Source organism: Sarcophilus harrisii, chromosome 1, assembly GCF_902635505.1.
Source record: "Sarcophilus harrisii chromosome 1, mSarHar1.11, whole genome shotgun sequence".
NCBI classification, from domain to species: Eukaryota; Metazoa; Chordata; class Mammalia; order Dasyuromorphia; family Dasyuridae; genus Sarcophilus; species Sarcophilus harrisii.
The window spans coordinates 122,383,105-122,407,806 of NC_045426.1; positions in this window are offsets into that span (position 1 = coordinate 122,383,105).

Genomic DNA, 24,702 nt, shown 5'->3' on the forward strand with positions numbered 1-24,702 from the left:
ATCAAAATCTACACTCCTACCTTAGACGTAGCTTCCAACAGGAAAGGCTTTGCTGTTGAAACTTGAGAGAGGCATCAGTGACAGGCCGAGCAATAGCCAAAACCCAGCAGTGGGTCTAGGGGACAGAAGGGACACGCGTGTGGCCACAAAGAGCAGTCTCAGCGGCAGTCAGTACAGCTGAGCAGGCCCCTTTAGATCAGCGTGGAGGACAAGAGCCCCAGGCTGTCAGGCAGCCAACAGGCTACCCCTTCTAGCACTGTACGGTTGAGCCAGAGCAATAAAAGCCAGACTAACACAACAAAGAAAAGTCAAGGCACTCTAACAGACAGAAGCTGGACCAATTTGCCCAACAATAGCAAGATCAGCTTGCCTAAAAGTCATGTCAGTGAACTCTCCAGCAGGTGGGCCACTCACACCGGCAGCAGCCGGACCAGCTGGACCAGTAGCATGAAGGAAAGCACAGGCCTTAAGAGCACCAGTGGAAGCAGTTTTGGCAGTCACTGGTCCAGCCCATCGGACAGCAATCACTCCAGCTGGTCCATCAGCACTCATGACAGCCAGACTCGGCAGGCCACTGCCACCAGCGGAGATGACAACAAGCCCGTTTGCCCAGACAAGAGTAAAAACAACCTGGTGACCAGCAGTTCCAAGTGCGCTTAACTTTCTGGGACCAAGCTCCTTGGGACACGCAGGATCCAGCCACAGGATTACTGGTCCCAAGCATCTCCAGGCGCTGGACAGCTCCCAGCCTCACACAGGCACATGACTGTCCATAATGTCTAACATAAAAGACCAAGCTGAGCCCAGGCTGGTCACAAATAGCAAATCCTGTAGTGAAGACCTTCCTCTCCTAATGAGCATCGCTAGCAGCAATGTCAGTCCATAGCAAGCTTCCTCTCTATCTGGACCTGAAGCTCTATCCACATCAAGCAATGTCGGTAAAGAAAATGGTCAATAGCAGGCTACATCAGTAGCAAAAACCAAACACGGTGACCTCCAGCAGTGGAAAAGACCTAGCCTGGGATGGTCTCAGGAGGGAAGAATTCCTGTTGATTATTCCTCCTCCAAATGCCATTTCCCTGCCGGGGTCCTAGGCTAGGGAAAAAGGGATGGAGAAGTTAACGATTAGAATCTGTCTGTGGACTGGTCACTGGGGGTCATCCTTTATGCTGCTCTCCTAGATATCCTAGTAATGATACAATGATAAACGCTTCATGATAACAAAACACCAACATACCAAAAGCTTACTGAGACAATAAATCATCAGCACCATTGGCCATTAGCATTTATTGAGTACCCATACGGTATGTGCAAGTACATTAGAAACAAACTGGAGACCACATGGTCCTTTCTTCAGTGGAACCATATCCACTCCTGGAGCTGTCATTCAGTCCTTGGGCTTGAGCCCTATGTGAGTAACTTACACTTTTCAATAAAAGGTCTTAAGCTTTACATCAGACCACTACGGACATGTCTCTTCCCAGAGTTGATAGCCTGGCTAAGCTGTGGGACTTGATTCCCAAGGGTCATATAGTAAGGGAAGTCAGACAGCTATGCAAGGTGTGGGGAAGTGACCCAGGACATGATGGGAGTCTGATGAGAGGTCACATGCCCTTGAGAAGTACATGAAGTATTTGAGAGGGCCATAATTGTTTTATGGTCTGGGGTCAGAGGTGCAAGATGTGAAAAGAGGAGTCATATAGAGCAAAGCTTCTTAAACTCTGCATCACAATCCTACATGGGGTTGTGTAACTGAATGTGGGAACCATGAAATAATATATTATTTATTACATCCATATTTTATATACCAATATAACCAGGATCATACAAAAAGATTCTCAGGTAAAAAGAGGTAGCAAGGAGAAAAAGTTTTTTAATAACTTTTTTCCCCAAATTTTTCCAAATACATACAAATATAGTTGTCACCATTCACCTTTGCAAAATCTTGTGTTCCAAATTTTTCTCCCTTTCTCCCTCCACCTCCTCCCATAGATAGCAAGCAATCTAATAGAGTTTAAACACGTGCAATTCCCCTAAACATATTTCCATATTCCTCATGCTGTGCAAGAAAAATCAGATCAAAAGCTGAAAGGAAAAAAATACAAGAAAGAAAAAGCAAACCACAAAAAGGTGAAAATATTATGCTTTGATCCCCATTCAGTCCCCATAGTTCTCTCTCTGGATGCAGATTGCCCTTTGCATCATAATTCTATTTAAATTATTTTCAATTACCATATTGTTGAGAAGAGCCAAGCCATCACAGTTGATTGTTGAAGTCCAGTTCCTGTGGTGAATATGAATTCTTCAAATTTTATTGATCAGAGAGACTATATTTCCAATGCCTTTTTCCCAAATGCCTTTAGTCTCCAATGTAAGCTGCTTTTCTAGTCTTAAGATCAAAGGTAAGCCTTTGAGCCATTGTATAGTAGTTTTACATTTTGCTTCAGTAGCTAGATTTTTAATCACGTATTAACAAGTATATCTCTGCTATTAAAATCCAAAAAAGGGAGTTTTGGTGAGCCAAGTTACTGAAGATTCAAGACCTGGAATGGATTCTTACCTCCTGACCCTCTACAATTGATCATCACATAATCATCTTGTTGCTGTATACAATGTTCTCTTGGTTCTATTCATTTCACTGAGTATCAGTTCACATAAATCTTACCAGGCTTTTCTGAAGTCATCCTCCTCTTCATTTCTTATAGAACAATAATAATGATAAGTATTCATAAGTTATTCAGCAATTCCTCAACTGATGAGCATCCAGTTAATTTCCAGTTCCTTGTCACTACAAAAAAGGGCTGCTACAAACATTTTTGCACATGTGGATCCTTTTCCTTTTTTTATGATATCTTTGGGATACAGACCCAATAGAGATACTGCTGGATCAGAGGGTTTGCAGTTTGATAGCCCTTTGGACATAGCTCCAAATTGTTTTCTAGAATGGCTGGATCAGTTCACAATTTCACAGACAATGCATCAGTGTTCTAGTTTTTCCACATTCGCTCCAACATTTATTATTTTCTTTTCCTGCCATCTTAGCCAAGGTGTGAAAAGTTGTGAAGTAGTATATAAGAGTTGTCTTAATTTACATTTCTCTAATCAATAGTGATTTATAGCATTTTTCATATGACTAGAAATGGCTTTAATTTCTTCTTCTGAAAATTGTTCATATCCTTTGATCATTTATCAATTAGGGAATGCCCTGCATTCTTATAAATTTGAGTCAATTTTCTATATATTTTAGGAATGATACCAGTATCAGAAATACTGAAGATAAAAAATTTTCTCCAGTTTTCTGCTACCCTTCTAATCTTGGCTACATTGGTTGGCACAAAAACTTTTTAAATTTAATATAATCAAAATTATCCATTTTTCATTTCATAATGTTCTCTAGTTCTTCTTTGGCCATAACTTTATTTCTTCTTCACAAATCTGAGAGGTACACTGTCCCTTGTTCTTTGAATTTGCTTATAGTATCACTCCTAATGTCTAAATCATAAACCCATTTCAACCTTATCTTGGTATAGGGTATTAGATGTTGGTCAATACCTAGATCCCATCCTATTTTCCAGTATTCCCAACAATTTTGGTCAGATAGTGAGTTTTTATCCCAGAAGCTGGAGTTGTTGGGTTTATCAAACACTAGATTACTAGTGTAATTGTCTGTTGTGTTTTGTGAACCTAACCTAGTCCACTGATCAACTACTCTATTTTTTAGCCAATACCAAATGGTTTTGATAACCACTATTTTATAATAAAATTTTTGGCCTGATACAGATAGACTCCTTTCCTTTGCATTTTTTTTCATTAATTCCCTGTAAATTCTTGACCTTTTGTTCTTCCAGATGAATTTTCTTATTTTCTCTATCTCTATAAAGTAATTTTGGACCATTTCATTGGTATGGCACCGAATAACTAGGTCAATTTAGATAGAACTGTCATTTTTATTATATTAGCTCATCCTACACATGAGTACTTGCTATTCTTCCAATTGCTAAGAACGAACTTTGTGTGAAAAGTGTTCGTAATTATATTATATAGTTCTTGGCTTTGTCTTGGTAGGTAGACTCCTAAATACTTTGTATTATCTACAGTTATTTTAAATGGGATTTCCCTTTCTATCTCTTGCTGCTGGATTTTATTGGTAACATATAGTAATGTCAGTTTCTTTTTCCTAAAATGGGATTATTTAAGTAAGTTATTTTCTCATCTGTTAATCTAGAAAATCTATATTTTGTAAATTATTCATCCATTTTATTTGGATTATCAGATTTATTGGCATACATTTGGACAAAATAGCTCCTCATTATTGTTTTAATTTCCTCCTCATTGGTGGTAAGGTCAAACTTTTTATTTTTGATACTGGTAAATTGGTTTTCTTCTTTCCTTTTTATAATCAAATTAGTCAAAGTTTTATCTGTTTTGTCGTTGTTGTTATTTTCATAAAACTGGGGCAGCTAGATGGTGTAGTGAATAGAGTATCACCCCTGGAGTCAGGAGGACCTCAGTTTAAATCTGACCTCAGACACTTACTTACCAGCTGTGTGACTCTGGGCAAGTCACTTAACCCCAATTGCCTTGAAAAAAATTTTTTTTTAAATAAAAAATAAACTAACTCTAGGTTTTATTTATTAGTTCAATAGTTTTCTTTAAATTTTATTAATCCTTTGATTTTCAGAATTTCTCATTTGGTATTTAATTGGGATTTTTAATTTAACCTTTTTCTAGCTTTTTTTAGTTGCATGACCAATTCATTAATCTCTTCCTCTAAATATCTAGTGATATAAAATTTCCCTTAAGAACTCCTTTGGTTGCATCTCATAAGTTTTGGTGTATTGTCTCTTTATTGTCATTCTCTCAGATGAAATAATCAGTTGTTTCTATGATTTCTATGATTACTTAGTATTCAATTAATTTTTTATCTATTTTTCCATAGGCCTTAATTACACGTAATTTTTTTACATCAAGATCTGAAAAGAGTGTGCATTTACGATTTCCACCTTTCTGCAATTGATTGTGAGGTTTTTATGCCCTGATACATGGTCAGTTTTTGTGTAGGTGCATGTTCCACTGAGAAAAAGGTATATTCTATGTTCAATCTTCTCCAAAAGTCTATCATACTTAACTTTTCTAAAATTCTGTTCACTTCCTTAATTTCAGAAAAAGTTTAAGAAGCCCTGGTAAGGGGGTATCCTGTACTGAGTGTGAGATTATACTAGTTGACCAAGCTCTCATCAAACACTAAGTAGACAGCTGTCTACATGAGGTGATTTCATAGATACCAAAAGATATTATTAGGTATAAGAAAAAGTAATAGCAAGAATGAATAAATAACAGAGAGACGGAGAGACAGAAAAAGAAAAAGTCTCAAATGGAATGGAATGCCTCAAGGAATAGTGTGTTCCCCATCATTTGGAGGCCTTCAAATGAAAATTGCTTAGGAATGTTGAAAAAGATATTCCTACCTCGAGTAGAAATTGGATAAAATACTGTTGTTGTTCAAATATCTCAGTTTAAATGACTCTTTGCAAACTCTTCTTGGGGTTTTCTTGGCAAAGAAACTGAAATGGTTTGCCATTTCCTTTTCCAGTTTATTTTACAGATGAGGAAATTGAGGCAAAGAAGGGTAAGTGACTTGCCTAGAATTACCTAACTCATAAGTGTCTGAGGCTGGATTTGAACTCAGGTCTTTCGGACCCTAGGATTGGCATTCTATCCACTGTTCCATAGTCCCAAACTAGATGTAAGCTCCTCCTAACTCTTAGATCCTAAGATTCTTCACAAGAACAGTGCTCTCTCCCTATTCACCCCCAAACTTAGTAAAATGTTATTCTGATTGGAGGTAAAGAAATCTACTCTGAGTGAGGGAAACACTTGTGAATGAAAGCATCACGAGAGCTTAGAGATAAGTCTGTACAAAATGCCCATCTTTTGCATAAGTTGGCTCAGACATGAGCATTCATTCAACCTTCAGAATTTTCCTTCCCAATCGCTTTACATTTGTGTCAGCTTACAGTTGACAACTATCATTTGCTTTTGTTTGTTTTATTGAAAAGGGAGGATCCAGGATGATTTAGCCTGACAGACAGTCACATTGCTTGATGGATAGAGCTTTTGGATAGATATGCCCTCTGCTCAGGTTCACCATTCAAATAAATCAGGATCCATCCAGGGAGATCATATGTCTGATTAGGAACTTGTCTCCGTGTCAGACCATATTTGGAAGATTATGTACAATTCTGGACCCCACACCTAAAGAAAACATGAGCAAAGTGAAGTGCATCTTAACTTGATATTCATGGACAGATTTTTTTTTTCATTTAAGCAAAGGTAGATTTTTAACTTGGATGGGAAAAAAATTGTCTATATTTCATTATAATTGGTTTCCTTTGTAATTCTATTATGCATTTAAAAACATCCTGAAAACAGATGACCAGGTAGTACAGTGAAAAGAGCATTGTGCCTAGAGTCAAAATGGCCTGAATTCAAATCTAGCCTCAAGTACTTTCCAGTTGTGTGATCCTGGACAAGTTACTTAATCTCTCTGTGCCTCAATTTCCTTACCTGTAAATGAAAATAATAACACTTACCTAACAGGATTATTGTGAGGAAAAAATTGAATAACACTTGTAAAAAATGTTTTGCAAATGTTACAGTGTTAATTAAATGTTAGCTATTATGTAAATGCTAGCTAAAAGGAATTCAAAAGCTTCACCAGATAGCCAAAGAGGTCCATGACACAGAAAAAGTCAAGAACTAGAAAAATGGTAATCTGACTTGTGAGGAGTCTGGAAATCATGTATTCAATATATAAAGTGAAAGAACAGGGAAGTGACCTGGAAAAGAAACTTTGACAGGTTTCATAGTAGCTAGGGAGGAATAGGAAGTGATAAAAGAAGAAAGATGGGATTGACTTTCTCCTATGGTGAAATTAGGAATGCTAAATATGAGGAATGGGATGACTAGGAGGTGTAGCACCAGGCCTGGAGTTAAAAGATCTGGATTCAAATGCAGCCTCAGACACTTATTAGTTGTGTGCCCTGGACAAGCCACTAAACCCTGTTTGCCTCACTTTCCTCATCTGTAAAATGAACTGAAGAAGGAAATAAGCCACTCTAATATTTTTGCCAAGAAAACACCCCCCAAAAATGGGGTCATAAAGAATCAGACTCATCTGAACAAGAAAAATAGAAAGTTTAAGGAATCAGATTAAAATTCAAAATAAGGAAAAGCTTCCCAAAAGTTTTCCCCAAAAAGGGCTGCTTGCCTTGGGATAAAGTTAGCTTTTTCATAGTGAATAGACACTTAGATGACCACTTAGTTCTCTGGAATTAGAAAGGAATGATACAGAGGAGGACTTCTGCACAGAGAAAAAAGTTTAACTAGTTGATCCTAACTAAGCTCCTTTCCCATCTTAAGATTTCATCATTCTCAGTCTAATGAAAAACTATGCCCTTTCCTGCCAAAAGCACTGTGGTAGGCCCAGCATAGCTGGCTGGATGAGGTGATAAAGTAGGCAGCTGTTTACTTGGTACAATTTTAGGAATATTGAAAAAGTCTGCTTTCATTTCCCCAACACCCATTTATGAAGTCAGAGACCACATATATTTTCTGTGATTATCATTATTTGATTAAAAGAAAGTGTCATTAAAATGACATTTTGCACCAAAAAAAGGGAATTTAATTTGTCAGATCATAAATCCATATTTTTATTTCAGAAAATAAGGTCACCATGTCCACAAGGCTGAAATTCTCCCATTAGTCACTTTTTTGATGAAAGGATTTGAATGAATGTCCCTTTTAAAAGGCAGTAATACAAAGCCTTTAGCAGAATTAGCATCTATTATCTGATTAGTATAGTGGAAACTACTCTAGACTGGGACTTCAGAGACTTCAATCAATCAAGAATTTATTTAACCTACTCTGTGCTAAGCATTGGCAAGGTTCTGAGAACAGCATTGCTCTAAGTAACTCTGAGAAAGCCAGTCTTCCTCATCTGTATCTGTATTTCCTATTCTCATCTGTGAAGTGAGGGATTTGTGTCAGACTCCTTTTAAGAACCCTTGAAGCCCAAGCACCCTAGAAGACCAAGTTATACCAAGCACCTAAGCAGGATGCTTTCCCTAAGAAAGATGGATACAGTCCAATTTAGACAGGGAGCCTGTGTGTATACATTGGATACTCAAGAATGGATCACATCAGGGGCAAAAATCCAGCAGGCAGAAGAGGACTAAATGACCTCTTTCTGCTCTCTTCCTGTCTTTTTTCCTGTCCATTCCTCAAACTTTGTGGTTCTTCCTAAGTAGTTACCACTTGGAGGGTAAGCACTTTTTCATACACCCTAAGCAATTATGAGAGCCTTCTTTAGGCCATTAAAACCCTGGCACTAGATTACTGGATCTATCCCAGGATACTGGATATCCCAAGGAAATTATAAAGGAAGGGAAAGGACCCATATGTGCAAAAAATGTAGGTTTTTGTGGTGGCAAAGAACTGGAGAATAAATAGATACCCATCAATTGGGGAATGGCTGAATAAGTTATGGTATATGAAAGCATATTATTAAGTGAACAGCTTGATTTTAGAAAGGCCTGGAAAGATTTATATAAACTGATGCTGAGAGAAACAAGCAAACCAGGAACCAGGAATATATTGCATGCAGTAAGAGCAAGATTATTCAATGACCAACTATCAAAAACTTGGTTCTTCTCAGTACTTCAATGATCCAAGGCAATCCCAATAAATTTTGCATGGAAAACGCCATCTGCATCCAGAGAGAGAACTATGGAGATTGAATGTAAATCAACACATGCTATGTTCACTTATTTTTTCTTCTGATTTTTTTTTGTCTTGGGGTTTTTCCCTTTTGTTCTGATTTTTATCTCCCAACATGATTCATAAGGAAATGTGTTCTTAAAAATGGACATATATAACCAGAAAAAAAATTAATTAAAAAAAAAAAACCCTGGCACTAATGATGACCTTGAGAGGAATAAAGATTCAAATTTTAGTGATTCTCCAAGGGAATTATTTAAATTTTCGACATGAGCATTTACTCCTAGATTTAATTAAGGAAGTTATAGAGAAAATGTTAATCATTTACATTAAATTTAAAAGTATGGCCTGAGATTAGGAGAGTTGGTTGTTAAACATATACTAACACTCCCCTGGAGGAGTTAGATTCTAATGATCTGTCATTTTACAGTTTTTTGGAGTTATATTTAAACATTTCACCTTGATAACCATCCTGTGAGTCAACCTGAACAGGTGCTATTATTTCCATTTTACACATAAAGGCAGGTTCCTTGTCTAAACTGGATTATATCCCATCTTTTTGGGGGAAGGCATCTTGCTTAGATGCCTAGCTTAGCTTGGTCTTCTAGGGTGCTTGAGCTGAAAGCTTTCTTCAAAGGGGTCTGGCATAAATCCCTTATTTCACAGATGAGAATATGAAATACAGCTACAGATAAGAAAGAATGACTTCCTCAGAGTTACTTAGAGCAATGCTATTCCCAGAATCTAGCCAATGTCTTGCACAGAGTAGGGTGGATAAATTCTTGATTGATTGAAGTCTCGGCAGTTCCAGTCTACAGTAGTTTCCACTGTACTAATCAAATAATAGATGCTAATGCTGCTAAAGGCTCAGAGATAAAATGTCTTGCTCAAGGTTGAAAAGTAAACAAGTGCACTAAAGCAGAGTTTGTCTCTGGTCTTCCTGCTCCAGATGTAGTGTAGCATCTGCAGCCCCACAGTTGTTATCTCTGGGTCTATTGTGATTTAAATCAAAGCTGCTTAAGTTCTGCTTCTATGGGATTGCATTATTGAATGTGGGCATCACAAAATTATTATTTATTATCAGTAAATGTTTGCTTTGTATACCTATTTTATACCTATATATGTAGGGTTGTGTAGAAATGTCTTGGGCAAAAAAAAGAATAATTTTAAATCTGGTCTCTGATTTATTAGGCTTGAGGGCCCCTAAGAAAATCACTCAATCTCTCTGGGTCCCCAGGAAAGTCTTTAAGATTACAATTTGCAGAAGACTTGCTGACCTAAGTTGGGAAAGAGTTTTTTCAACAAGGAAACTCCATACATACATGAAATAATGAGTCTGAATTAAATGGGGGAAAAAAGGAAAGATGTGACTTTTTTTTCCATTGGAGCAATTTGTTCTTCATTTAAACAAAATACAAATTAGCAGCCAGCCGGACTGAGCAATGGTTCTAATCCCTGGCAGGTGTGGAGTTTTGTTTCCAGTGCAATGTACCATATTGTGAAATCAATATATTCATCAAGTGAATGAGAGTGAATAAGTACCCCTCTGATAGCCATCCTACAATTTGGGCTTTGGAGAAACAGGAAGGGAGAAGAGCTGTCCAAGAGTCATAGAAGATCTACTACAAATCAGCAGTGAATCTTTGTGGGATCCAACCTATTACCATATTTATATGATGTTATTTTCAAAGGCTAAATTTGATTTTAAACTTGATGATATGTCAGAGAAGACCACAAGATGGTAGGGAGGGAATATTTTTCAAGGGAAAGTATATTTTATTTTTCTATTTCCAATATGTAAAACATTTCCTTTCTTTAGTTGATAATGGACATCATTCATTCTTCAAAAAAATCATTAAGTGACCATTACGTGTATACAAGGGCATTGTGCCAAGACCAGCAAGTACAAAGATCCATGGGATACAGAGCTGGTCTTTCAGGCACTTACAATCAAAATATACTTACAGCAAATAATCAAGATATAGGGGCTGAGATTGGGAAATGATCAATAAATTCAGACAAAGTACTATGAGAAATGTGAGGATCCAAGAGATTATTTCATGGCTGAGGGTCAAGGAGAATTCCTGGAGGAGAACATGGCTGGCTGGTTGGGTTTGCAGTGAAGGGTAGGGAATCCAATGCAAACATAGGGCGTGAGCTGCAAACCCCCAAGGGAGGATGCAAGGCAAGAACCAGATTGGTTCCATTTGGTTGGAATTTAGGATATGAAGGAGAATAGTAGTTAAGGAGGGATCTTATCAACTGAAAGGAAAAGTGCATCAAAAAGGGAAATTAAAAGGTGTCCCAAGGGCTCTAACATCACCTGTATTCTTTTAAGGAAAGAAGGCAGAGATGATTTACTATCCTTGGAACAGAACATGGGGAGGATGTAGCAGTATTCTGACTCCCAGTCCATCACTTTTTTTTCCCAGCAAGGTTGATGAAATTTGAATTTTTAACATTAAGGTTTGGAAACATTGTCATCTAGTTTAACTCAGAACAAGAAAATGAGTCTGAGAAGAGGAATGACCTTGATCTTTACTGGGAATCCTCTAGCCTCAAGCTTACCACACTAAAAAAGGCAGCCCAGCTACTTTACTGAAACTCCTCCTTCCCAACCCCTCGGCCAGATTCTGTTTATTAAAGGGATAAAGTGGTCACTAAGGTCTGTTTCTCCATCTACAAGATTTGAGCTCCATTTGGCTATCCATCAGTTCAGCCTAATTTCTGCAAGGCTTGAATTAGCCTTAATGTGTGAAAAACCACTTTCCCCCTTTGAGTCCTCAGTTTATCCCTCTGTAAAATCAAGGAATTAGACCAGATCATTCCCTAAGTTTCCTCCCAACTTTGATATCCTGCTATGATCCTCTGGATATGGAGAAGTGCCCTCAAGTCCTCTTTCAGCTCCTTCTCCACTAGCATTTCTTTGTTTGCTGTGTGAGTTACCCCAACTTCATGAATAAGATCTCACCAAAAGTGAAGAAACACTTGGACCAGAAACTACCTGATGTCCTCCTTCCTCTCCCTATCTATCCTCCCTAACAATGGCTTCTTTTTGTCCTAGAGTCTCTGCCCGTTAAGGGTGATGAACTTGAGTCTGTGTCAACCCCACGGGGTAGTATCTGCCCATCCCTCCATGGCTCTCCCTCCACATTACCGCTTCTCCTTGAATCAAAAATTTCTAAATCCTAGTTTTTGATCCTTGTTTCAGGCACAAAATATCCTAGTTTTAGGTACTAGCATTAATACAAAGAAGGCTAAAAAGAGCATGAAGTCACTTTGCAGAGCGCTTTGAACTTCACCTTGAGTTTGATGTTATTGGGTAGCCAATTGATTTTTCTGCCCATTTTAGTTAATTCCTAATCTGAAGGAAAAAAAAGAACAAGGAATCATTTTTGACCTCTCCCAATGCCGTGTTATTAATTTCTTACTCAATAAAACCTACCAGAGTCTTCTGGTTATCATGAATTTGATAAAATAGGAATCCCACTTGTCAGGATTCTAGGTGCAAAACTTTGAAGCTATCCTCTGAAGGCGACAGCCCCAGTAAAGAGGAAGCAAGCGAACTGTTTGCAAGCCCCCAAGACATTAAGATTCTTCTTTGAGCTCCCCAACTATCCAGAGATAATGCTTCTGCCAGAGAAGACTGATGATAAGGGGGAGCCAGTCAGAGGCGAATGGCCAGATAGGGTAGGTCAAGTTAGTAGATAAATGATGAATTGTTTCAGTTTAAAAGGCACAAGAGAAGACTCGGGCTGCTGTTGAATCACCTACTGCCTCAGACCTCTCCTGGAAGCTAGGAATATCTTAGATTCTAAAGAGCTTTTGTATTTAAATCCTTCATCCTCTGTCCTTAAATTCTCCTGAAATTTCTCTAATCAAAACACCCAGCTTCGCTAATGAAAGGACCACATTTCATGAATTCAGCCTTTCCCACTATTTCTTTGTCTTGTCAAGAATACTTAATTTCTTGTGATCCGAACTTTGAGAAGGTGTAAATTTCATTCAGCACTAGTGAGCAAATGGCCAGATTATACCTACAACCAAGATGGCACAGATTCATTTTCCTGAGTTCAAATCTGGCTTTAGACACTTACCATCTGTGTGACAAGTTACTTACCCCTGTAAAATGAACTGGAGAAGGCCATGACAAATCACTCCAGTATCTTTGCCAAAAAAAAACCCAAATGGGATCATGAAGAGTTGGACATGAGTTATACTTTTCAACAGTAACAACAACCTATAACCAAACTAGAGTAGGCAGAAGTTCTGAATGTCTGGAGCTCTCCAACACTATCCTGGAGGGATGGGATGCAGCCTTAGCTCAAACACCTTTCCTGAAGCCTGGATTATAATGACATACCCTGAGCCATCATCTACAATTTCTTTACAATGAATGGACAAAGCCCATAGAAATGTCCCCCAGAAGAAAAGGTTTCCCAGATCACCCATTTGGTTCACTGATGGACATTATAAATAGTCTCCTATTTGAGGAGTTAGGATATATTCTGTCTCCAGGGCCCAGAAGCTTACTTGGATCAGTTCCTCTCTTCAATCCAATTCAACCCAAGGGCAATAGAGCTGAGCCCAGTCCTACTTCTACTGGCAATAGACACCACCCTTTCTTTTCTATAAATGACCTAATTAGATAATGTCCTAGTTAGATAGTGCCTCGTATACTGAAAAAGGCAGCAGAATCACCCACAGAGCAGGTCCCCAGGCTCCCCTGAGTTTCACTAATTAAAGTACCAGTGAGGCATAAATAATACAGCACTAACTGCAACCATGTCACTTAATTTACCTGGGCCTGTTTTCTCCTCTGTAAATTGAAGGAGTTGGTCTAAATGACTCCTACCAGCCCCTCCAGCTCCAACACTCTGTTCTGTGTTCTAAGGCTCCTTCCAGTCGTAACATTTTATACCCTGTATTTAAGTCTCTTCCAGCTCTAATATTTCATGTTGTGTTTTGAAGTTTTTATTCCATACTTAAGCCTATTCTATCTCAAACAACCTATATTCTGTCTTGTAGGGTTCCTTTTAGCTCTGATATGCTGAATTCCATAATTAAGACTATTTTATTATGGAATATTACTGTTCTGTAAGAAATGACCAACAGGATAATTTCAGAAAGGCCTGGAGAGACTTACATGAACTGATACTGAGTGAAATGAGCAGGACCAGGAGATCATTATATACTTCAACAACAATGCTATATGATGACCAGTTCTGATGGACCAGGCCATCCTCAGCAACGAGATCAACCAAATCATTTCCAATGGAGCAGTAATGAACTGACCCAGCTACACCCAGCGAAAGAACTCTGGGAGATGACTAAGAATCATTACATTGAATTCCCAATCCCTATATTTATGCCCACCTGCATTTTTGATTTCCTTCACAAGCTAATTGTACAATATTTCAGAGTCTGATTCTTTTTCTACAGCAAAATAACGTTTTGGTCATGTATACTTATTGTGTATCTAATTTATATTTTAATATATTTAACATCTACTGGTCATCCTGCCATCTGTGAAAAATTGGAACAAGAGGTTTGGCAATTGTTAATGCTGTAAAGTTACCCATGTATATATCCTGTAAATAAAAGGCTATTAAATAAAAAAAAAATTCCTACATAAAAAAAGACTATTTTAGGTCTAATAGTTTATGTTACATAGTCTAAGGTTCCTTTCAGTTCCCACATTCTCTGTTCTATATTCCAAGGTTCTATCTCTTTGCTCTTTTCGTATAGACATGGAGAATGCAGGGACTGGGAGTGGCTAAGCAACCATGAATCTGTTTGGCCTTTTGGAGCCTTCCCCACTAACCAAGAGCACCTCAGGCTTTGCCTGTATGAAGTTGGAGAGCACCAGAGGGAAGCCAGCCAGCTCAGGAGGCATCAATAAAATATTAATAGGATAGCCGAAAGCATAAAAGTCATCCTAATCTCTCGATGTTTCCCAGCACAAAGTGTCCAAATGAGAGGAAGCGAGGCTTCCCAGCTCACCCTCTGTTATCAATTTGAATCAGGGAACGCTCGTAAAAATGGGGCTGATGTGCAAGAGTCATTCACCGTGGGAAATAATTAGGAAGTGAGTTCAGTCGGCTAATCATTCTTCGAATATGTTTCCAATCAAGATAGCACTGACTGACTTGTTTCCCTGCTTTGTTAAATCAAGTTAGACAGCTTCTTCTCTGGCCGAAAGGAGGAGGCAGCCACTCAGCCTAGGATTCTTAAGAAAATAAGCCAACTGTCGACTGCAGGGGAGGTCTTAAAGCTTAACAGTATGAGGCTCAGCTTAAGTGGGCATGGCCAGGCTGGTGGGGAAAGTCTGCAGGAGAAAAGGAGAGATTTTTACGGATAGGAAATGAGGTAATTGAGGAGACCCGAGACAGAAAACCAGGTCTGCTGAGAGAACTCTTATTTGAAAGGGGGAAAGGGGAAGAAGGAAAGAGAAAGAGCATGGTTCTGAGAACCCACAAATAGAGAGCCATGGACCAGTCCCCTGCTTGCTCACTGCCAATTAGGGTTCTAACCACTTAAGGCCCAAAATAGCTATTAGTGTCATATTTGAGGAAGGTAGTGTGGTGCAGTACAAAGAACACTAGTTCTAGCAAAAAAAGAAAAGAACCAAGTCTGGAGGACTTGAGATGGGAAAGGAGGTCATTGAACTGAACTCAGTAGAGAACAAAATTCTGAACAGAGTATTGACATGACTCAGTCTAGGCCAAAGAAAACTAGTTCTAGAACTATGAAGGGACAGATGGATGACAGGAAGAAGAATAAAGCTGGAAATTCCCTATATTATAAAGGATGGATTAGAGAAGAAAGACTGGAAGGTGGGTATGGATGATAAGAGGTTACAGGAGTTCTAGGGAAGGGGGATCTCCCATCCCCAATGGGTTGTAGCAGGGCCCCAAGTGAAGCCAAGTAAACTCCCCATAGTGCTCTTCTTCCCTTTCCACTTGTCCTGCTCCCAATTGCGCTGGCAACTGGAAAGTATTTGTCAAGCTATTTCCCTATGAATCTATTCCTGTAGCTTTTCAAACTATAATACCGTTCTCTGGCTACCACCCCACCTCATGTGTTGTCTCCCCCATTAGAATGTAAATTCCTTGAGGATTTTTGGATTTGAACCCCTGACACCTAATACTATGTTTCACAAATAGTCAGTTTTTAATAGAAGATTTTTCATTCATCTATTCTTTCACCCTTTCTGCCATAACTAATCGCGGGGCTAATCTCTAACACAAATCAGCCTCCTTCACTTATTATTGCCCAATACTCCTCTAGTCCACTTCCTCACATTGCTTTTCTAGTGGCTATGCAAGTTCCCATCTTCTCCCCTTCTTTTGCAACCTCTTAGAGTGGCAGAATGTGCTGGAATCAGCTTGAGAATCAATTGTAAAATTGGCTGAGAGGCAATTGTTCAATTTTTAGAGTGAGCATTTACATTTTGGGAAATCAGCAAAGGCTACAAATCAGGACTTGATTTGTTGTTTTGTTGATTATCTAGACAAGAAAGTGATGGAGAAGATGTTAATAATGAAGATTAAACTTAAAATATGAGTACATTTTTAGAGGAAGTTGTTCAACATTAATCAATTATAATCTAACCACAACTTCCTCAGCCTCCTGATTTGTTCCCATAGTCTGGCCCCCTATGTCATTAGGTACCCTTTGAAGAAGGATTTTATATGCCTAGGTGGTGGGCTATGTTCTCTCCCCCCCCCATTTTTACTTGTAGTGAGTTACACACTATTGTGAGACAGAGTCACATAGGATAAAATAGGCATGGATAATTTTATGGATAACATTATCTTTCTCACCCAAAAAAAACACTTCTTTTCTAGACTTTCCAGTTTCTGACAAAGCCATCACTATTTTTCTAGTTAATCAGGTTAATGGTGTCATCCTCAAATCTTTAGTCTCCAATGCTTCACATATTATGTTTTGTATAAGTTTTATAATGCACATAATTATAAGTACAATGATACATGCATATAATTTATAAGCAATATACATGAGGATGTGTGTTCAATTATTTTTCACTTATAAGGATATATGGTAAAAAAAAAAATTGGAGACCCTTGGTCCAGAGGACCTATAAAAACCCAATAAAGAGTTGTTGATTTAATGTTGGATAGATTAATTTCTCATCAGTAGATGATCATATTTCCAATAAATCTCTCTTACATATGCTATACAACTGGAATTTATGGAATGAGTCTGCAATCATCCAGGAAAGGATGAATAAGATGAGATTGGTTGATCAAGTAAAGAAGATCTAATAGGAGAAAGGATAAGTGTGTGGGAAGAAATTCAGGGGAACCTGGGGTGAGGAAGAGAAAAAGCAAGGAAGAGCTCTCACTCATACCCCCAACAAACAGAGACCTTCTAGGATAAGTGCAGGAGTATGCTGATTAATGTTTCATAACCAAGTCTTCTAGAGAAAAAATGTACACACAACATACTTTTTAAGTCTAAGCCGCATTACTAACATTTTCTTCAGCATTTTCTTAAGTCTAGACAATCAGCTAAATAGTAAATCAAGCCTTAATTTCTGTTTTTTGTGAATTTTAGAGTTGTAAATACTCAAACTGAATTTTTTACATTCAGTTCTCATGAGCCAGTACAAGCTGGCGCTTACCCCTAGGTAAGAGAGGCCAGGAGAGGATACTAGGTAAATTGAGTATGAGTCTACTAAACCCGAAAGAATTTCTGCTCCCTACTTAGCCAGGGAGAGACAAAGAAAGTTCAGCTTGGGCTGTGAGGAGAAGGGACTAGAACTAGAAAGAGAGCATTGGCTTCTCCCATAAATGAGAGCCTGGACTAGAAAAAGGCTGGATTCAGGCAGGTGAACAGAATTTACCTCTCAGCTCAATCCCAACAGGACTTTAGAGTGATTTCATAATCCTGTGTTTCACTTCTAGTCCAAAAAGAACTGAGGTATTTGTCCCCTATTGCTATGAGTCCCTAAATTTAGAACATGGATACAGAGTAGTTTCAGTCCTGGTCAAATGTGACCCCTAAAGAAAGTCAGACCCTTTTCTCATTATCTCTAGATCTTTATGTTCCTGCCCAAGAGCTAGAAAAGGGTTGTAGATAGTTTAAGTTTTGCTCATGTTTTTGGTCTCCTGAAAGTAGTCACAGAAAGGTACTCTGTAATATAGATCAGGAATATCTAACACACAAACATATACACAGAGACATAATTCACAAGCACACATGGACGAGACTTAAACATGAAGCAATAACATAACTACTAATACACTCTGCAATGGTATCAATGTTTAAAACATTAAAGTGCTATCCAGGGTGCTTCTCGATGCTCTTAGCATTGACCAAGAAAACCCAGAAACTCCATAACTCCTCAAGTAGCCAGTCCTTAAAAGGTCATTCCTCATGACTTCTATTTGGTCACCTGGTCAGAGAAAGAACTGCAAAGGAGAAGAGGTAATAAAGGGCCCCAAACCCAGGCTCCATCTCAACCTGGAGTGACAAACTTTAGCTACCTATTGGAAGTAGCTAGCATTCTCGGGGGAAGGAAGACAGAAAGGAATGACGAGGTGCCTTAATTTCCCTTCAAATCTTAGAAAGGGAGCAGTTCAGGCCACAAGCTCAGGGCAAGAGAAAGTACCTCCGAGGGCAGTCACTCCTTTTAAAGTCTTCTGGATGACTCTTTTATGGCTTAGAAACCAAACTTCTCTGACACAGATTTCCAGCCCCATTCATGGTGGGATAGGGATGGAGCCCAACAAGAAACCTTGACTTATGCATTCTTTTATCAAGGGCCCCGGTGGAAAGGGCCAGCTAAATATACCCCTTGAGGGGGACCAGCTCCAAGCTTCCAATGGCATCTCACCTGAGGCACTAAAAGGGCCCAGCTCTTCATGGGACCTGCCCTATTCAGAGCTGGTGGAATAGGTGAGTGCATAATGCTTCCTGATTACAACTGTCCCTCCTACTTGCCAGCTCTTTAGCCCACATCCCCCTGTAGCAAAATAGCTTTGGAATACCAATGGTAACTGTCCTCAGGGTCTGCTGCCATTGAAGACTCACTTCTGAGGATGGAAACCCATGTAACATGGACAGAGACATTTTTTTCCCTAAAGCTATAGCCTGAAGAAGGAGCCCCAAGTTTTTATGTAGTGATTGTGAAATGACAGCAAAGGCAGAGAGTTTATCATTTCCTCACAGAATAAAAGGAAACTATATATCTCCAGAGTTCCCTGTCAGTGAGAGTGCTCTAGGGTTACCTGGCATACCATTCTCTCCCCCCAGTTCTGCAAAGAGGATATTAAACTACAACTACCTTTCTATTATACCTGAAAGGAGCTCAATGATAGTACAAAAACTCAAACACTAAATGTACTTGCCTTTAATGGCTTTTGTAATTAATTACATTTGAATATGGATATATCCAATGTCCTAGAATTTGACTTCCTCTCACATAGCTGGCATCTACGTATTACTTTAAGTTGGCCAAGTATCTCACAGACATTATTTCATTTGATAGTCACAATAACCCTGAAACATAGGTGCTATTATTATTATTCCCATTTTATTTTTTAAAAAAGGAAACTAAGGCACAGAAAGGCAGTGTAACTTGCCCAGGACTGGAAAGTGAATAAAGTCCAGATTTGAACTCAGTTCTTCCTAATTTCAAGTACAGCACCACCTAATGGCCTCTAGTAATTTTTGTTCATTCATTTCAGTCATGTCTGATTCTGTGACCCCATTTGGAATGTTATTGGCAGATTGTGATTTGCCATTTTTTTCTCCAATTCATTTTTTAAATCTTTTTATTTTTCAAAACATATGCATAGATAATTCTTCAACATTAACCCTTGCAAAACCTTGTGTTCCAATTTTCCCCCCTTTCCCTCACCCCTTTCCCTAGATGGCAAGTAGTCTGATATATGTTAAACATGGTAGAAATGTATGTTAAATCCAATAGATGCATGCATATTTACACAATTATCTTGCTGCACAAGAAAAATCAAATCAAACCCGAAAAAAATGAGAAAGAAAATAAAATACAAGCAAACAACAGAAAGAGTAAAAATGCTATGTTGTGAACCACCCTCAGCTCCTACGGTTCTCTCTCTACATGTAAATGGCTCTCTTCATCACTGAACAATTGGAATTGGATTGAATCATCTCATTGTTGAAGAGAGCCACGTCCATCAGAATTGATCATCATATAGTCTTATTGCCATGTACAATGATCTCCTGGTCCTGCTCATTTCACTCAGCATCAGTTCATGTAAGTCTCTCCAGGCCTCTCTGAAATCATCCTGCTGAACAATAATATTCCATAACATCCATATACCATAACTTGTTCTTCAATTCATTTTTACAGATGAGGAAACTAAACCACAGAGAGTTAAGTGACTTGTCCAGAGTCACACAGCAAGTAAGTATCTGAGGCTGGACTTGAACTAATGAAGATGAGTCTTTCCTGATTCTCTCCACTGAGCTACCTATCTGTCCAATCTCTAATGATATTTACTGACATTTCCATCAGGCTCAAAGAAGGGCAAAGTTCTTTGCTGACATCATCTCATGTGATTCTCCTGTGATTTAAGGACTGAGGATATTAATGTCCTCACTTTATAGATAAGGAAACTAAGGCTCAAAGACATTAACTGACTTGGTCATCGACCCACAGCAGAATTTGAACCTAGGTTTTGCAGCACTCTTCCCCCTACCTTACACTGCTAAAATGCTATTTATCCCACATCTTGAGACAAAGCACCAGCTTCATCAGAGCTGCTTTTTTTTAAACTTTCCCTGAAACAAGTTAATAAGAGACAGATTCAAATTTGATCCAGAATACATCATTAGCATCCTCTACTGCCTCCCTGGTTTGATTGGAGGACTGGAGGGAGGAGCAATGAACTCCTCTCAAAGCCTCCTTTTATAAAGAGTTCAGAATTTTCCATCAGACTTCATTTTCTACCAGCAGCTCTGCCGGTTTCAACTCCACAAACTTCAGGTCCAATTGTGTCCCCACATCCAAACTGAATTTCCTTCCCCCATTAGATTGTAAGCTCCTTGAAGACAAGGATTGCTTTTCTTTTCCTTATTTTATCCTCAGCACTTAACATAGTGTCAACACTTAGAAGGCACTTAGTAAATGTTTGGTGACTATTGACTAAAGCTGATATTTATAAAAGACTTTATATTTAAGGGACCAGTTCATACAGCTCAGGAGAACCAAATTTTGAGGGTGATCATTTACACAACAAAAATAGTCAAATTACAAGTCAAGGCTTGATTTATCATTTTGTTGATATCTATACTTAAAGAATATGACAGATAAAATGCTAATAATGAATATCAAACTTAAAAGTGTTTCATAGACACTTTTCCCCCAGAGAGCCAGGTGTTAAACATTTACCAGCATACCCTATTTACACATAATTTCCCACATTTTTTAATCCTCACAACATCCCTGTGAGAAAAATTGTGTATAAATTACTATTAGTTTCATTTTATAAAGGAAGAAATTAAGGTTTGGATAATTCAGAGGGTGACTTGCCCAACAAAAGACAGCTAGTGTCAAAGTCAGGTGCCCAGATCCAGTTTTCTGCTTTCGTGTCCAGGGCCTTTCCCATGACATTTCACTGGTCATCAGCTATATATGTCCTTGTTTCAAAGGGTTTCCTTTTGGGGATAAAGATTACACGGAAATTAAAATTCATTAAAGGTTCTAAGTTGTCCACTCTTACCGGGAGAGCATCTGGCCTTTCTGGAGGCCCTCCCACCAAGGGCTCATTCTTCTCTAACTAGTCCTTTATAGGACAGAAGCTCGGAAGGGAGCTCCCAGAAGCATGGCCAGTCTCTGGCCTCTCTTTACCAGAACAAGGCCTCTCTATTCTGCTGCAATGACATCGATAATAATAATTATTGCATGCACCAAAGCTTTAGAGATTAGCCACAGATCATGAAGTGCTGTAGCAAGTGGATATAATAGCCCCATATGTGAAACATCAAAGGAAACTCAGCTCCTTTTATAAAAAATACATTAGGACGATCCGCTCACTTGGAGCAGAGAGTAGAGGTGCTGATGAGGAATGAGCAGTTCTGGTTCCCCTCCTCCCTTCCTGCTGAGGGGAAGAAAAATAGCTGACATAATGGGCCACGGCCAGCATAAAGTCTAGCCAGGGCAGCAAATAGGCTGCTTGGCCATCTGAGAGTTTGGACAGAAGGAGCTCTTGGACATAGCTCTTGTCTATTGTCAGGGGAGGAATAAGCAAGACAAAGAATGGTGGAGATAGGAAGCCTTTCCCTCGATCTGCCTCCCCCTTGCTCCCTACAAATATTTCTAGGTGAATATGGGCTTCTCCAATCCTTCCCCTCCTGAAATAAAGGGTGGCGTAGGGGGAACTACATCAGTAAAGGGAAAAAGTCAAGAGACTAGGATTCAAGGCCCAGCTCTTCTAGGGACTTGCTTAGTGACTACCTCTGGGTGAACCCTCTTTGTTTCAAGGGGCTTAAAATCATAAGAAAGCTCAGAGGTCATGGATTCCATCCTTCCCTTTTTACATGCAAGGAAACTGAGGCACAGAGTAGTTAGTCTCTTGCCCAAAATCAGATAGGTGGTAAGCACAGAGAAGAGATGAAAGCATTCTGACTCTTGCTGTTCATCTAGTCTAACCCTCTCATTCATAGATTTGGGAAACTGAGTCCAAAGAGATCAGGATTTGCTAATTGTAAAAAGCTGATCCAGGATTTGAATCCAGGCCTTCTGGCTCCAATCCAAAATTCATTATCTTCTCTATAAAATGAAGGAGCGGGGTTGGAGATCTTTAATCAATAAAAAGAATAAAAACTATAACTCAAAGTTATATTTAATCAATAAGAGGAATAAAAGCAATTACTTAAAATTATATATCTCTTTGAGATTTATAAATTATTTTCCTTACAATACTCTCTAGTAGGCCATACAGGTTTTATTTTCATTTTACAATATAGACAACTTATAGAAATATTTTGCATGGTTTCACATATATGAGATCACATTTTTTGCCTTCTCAGTGGGTGGAGAAGGGGCAGGACAGAGGGAGAGGATTTGGAGTTCAACATTCTTCTTTTAAATGAATGTTATAATTGAGGAAACTGAGGTCTAGAGAAATGATGTGACTTGCCCAAGATTAAATGACACCACCTTTAAAATTAGGGCTAGGATTGAACTCTTAGTGTCCTTACTGTAAATCTAGAATACTTTCTGCTATCTTATAGTCTGTATGCTTTTAATCCCTAAAACAGCACCTGTATTTCAGAAATTGGTTTTCTAGAGCAGAAATGTCAAATACACAGCCCTGGCCACATGTACCCCCACAACACTCCTGAGTGCTGCAAAAAAAAAAAAGTTAAAATGTAATTAGGAAATATTAAAAAAAAATAAAAATACAATAAAACATAAAGATGGCACTTTGAAACTAAATCAATATACAGGGATCCTTATGCATGTATAAATGGCCCCCATATCTTTTTGAGTTTGACACCAATCCTAGAAAATTCTCATTGTACCACTGAGGCAGCAGTCTGTTTTCACCCTATTACTCTGTTGGCAGCTTTAGGTCCCTAAATTCTTGGGACAACTTTTCAAACCTATCAGAGTTAGGGATGGAGGCTGAAAACTTACTAATCCAGGTTCTTTTCCTTGGTTGTTACAGTGATGGAAACAAAGATGTCACCTGTCAGAGCCTCTGTCCCAGAACCCTCAACAGCCCAAGTTGTAGAAATTGTTGCCAAAACAATTCGTGTTTATTTTTTAATAGGGAACCTAGAATGACAGAACAATGGAATGCAGTAGAGTTAGATTTTAATAATGTGCTTAGTAAATACATAATCATACTTTCCTTGTGAGTAAAATAGAGGCATATAGGCTGGACAATGGCATATGAACCAGAACTGGAATAGAAAAACCAAAGATTAATGATTCTATGTGCAACCTTAATTTTATATCTATGAGGTAGATTTAGGGGGAAAAGGTAATTATGAAGTGGCTCGTGCTTATGCCCCTAGTTTTGAATATAACTCATTAATAATGGACTGCAGATGGAGCCCCCAGCCCTTTCCGCAAATAGAAAAGGACTCTCTCTTCTGCAGAGTTTCCATTGAACCTTTAAGTCCTGAACAATAAAAGGGTTCTTGGGAATATAAAGACAAGATCAGCCACAGGTAAAAGAAGTAACATTGAATCCAGCACAAATATTCTTTAACAGGATAAAGTTAAAATATAAATGGAAGTCTGTCTTGGGCAGGGTAGGGACTGCTTATTTGTTCCTCTCTGAACTGACTTGCTTCTCTCTGAGTTCCTACTAATGATTAAGCAAAATGATAAAACACACATAATCCCATGCACCTCCAGCTAGCAGTCCATGTAGATAAAGGTCATCTTTCATGGTTCTAAAGAAAGGAACTACGGATGGATCAGGTGCCAGCTGCTGCCTCAGTCTCACCACTGCCATGGGACAACACCATCTTTCTTCTCTGCATTCTCCTCTATAATTAATTAGCCAACCCTTGATGAAGCCAGGCAGGAAAATCTCCATATACACTTTTGTCAAGGGTTGATCTCTCATTAGTTTCCCTTCTTCCCAAATTGGGAAGGACTACGAATCCCAGAAGGATTTTGTGGCCAACCAACCCTTTGCATAAATTGTTACATATGTCTAGTTGAAAGGGTATGTTTAATGAAGTGGCCCAAGGAGCTATTCTTTGACCTGTGCTGTTCAACATTTTCATCAGTATCTTAGATAAAAGAACTGATAATTCAGATGTCAAATATGCAAATTATTCAAGGTTGGGAAACGCAGCTATGAAATGACATGGTGAAATTAGGACCATTGATTCTAACTAGTTAGCTAACTTAATGGTTAACTATTAACCATTGTCCAATGGACCAAATTT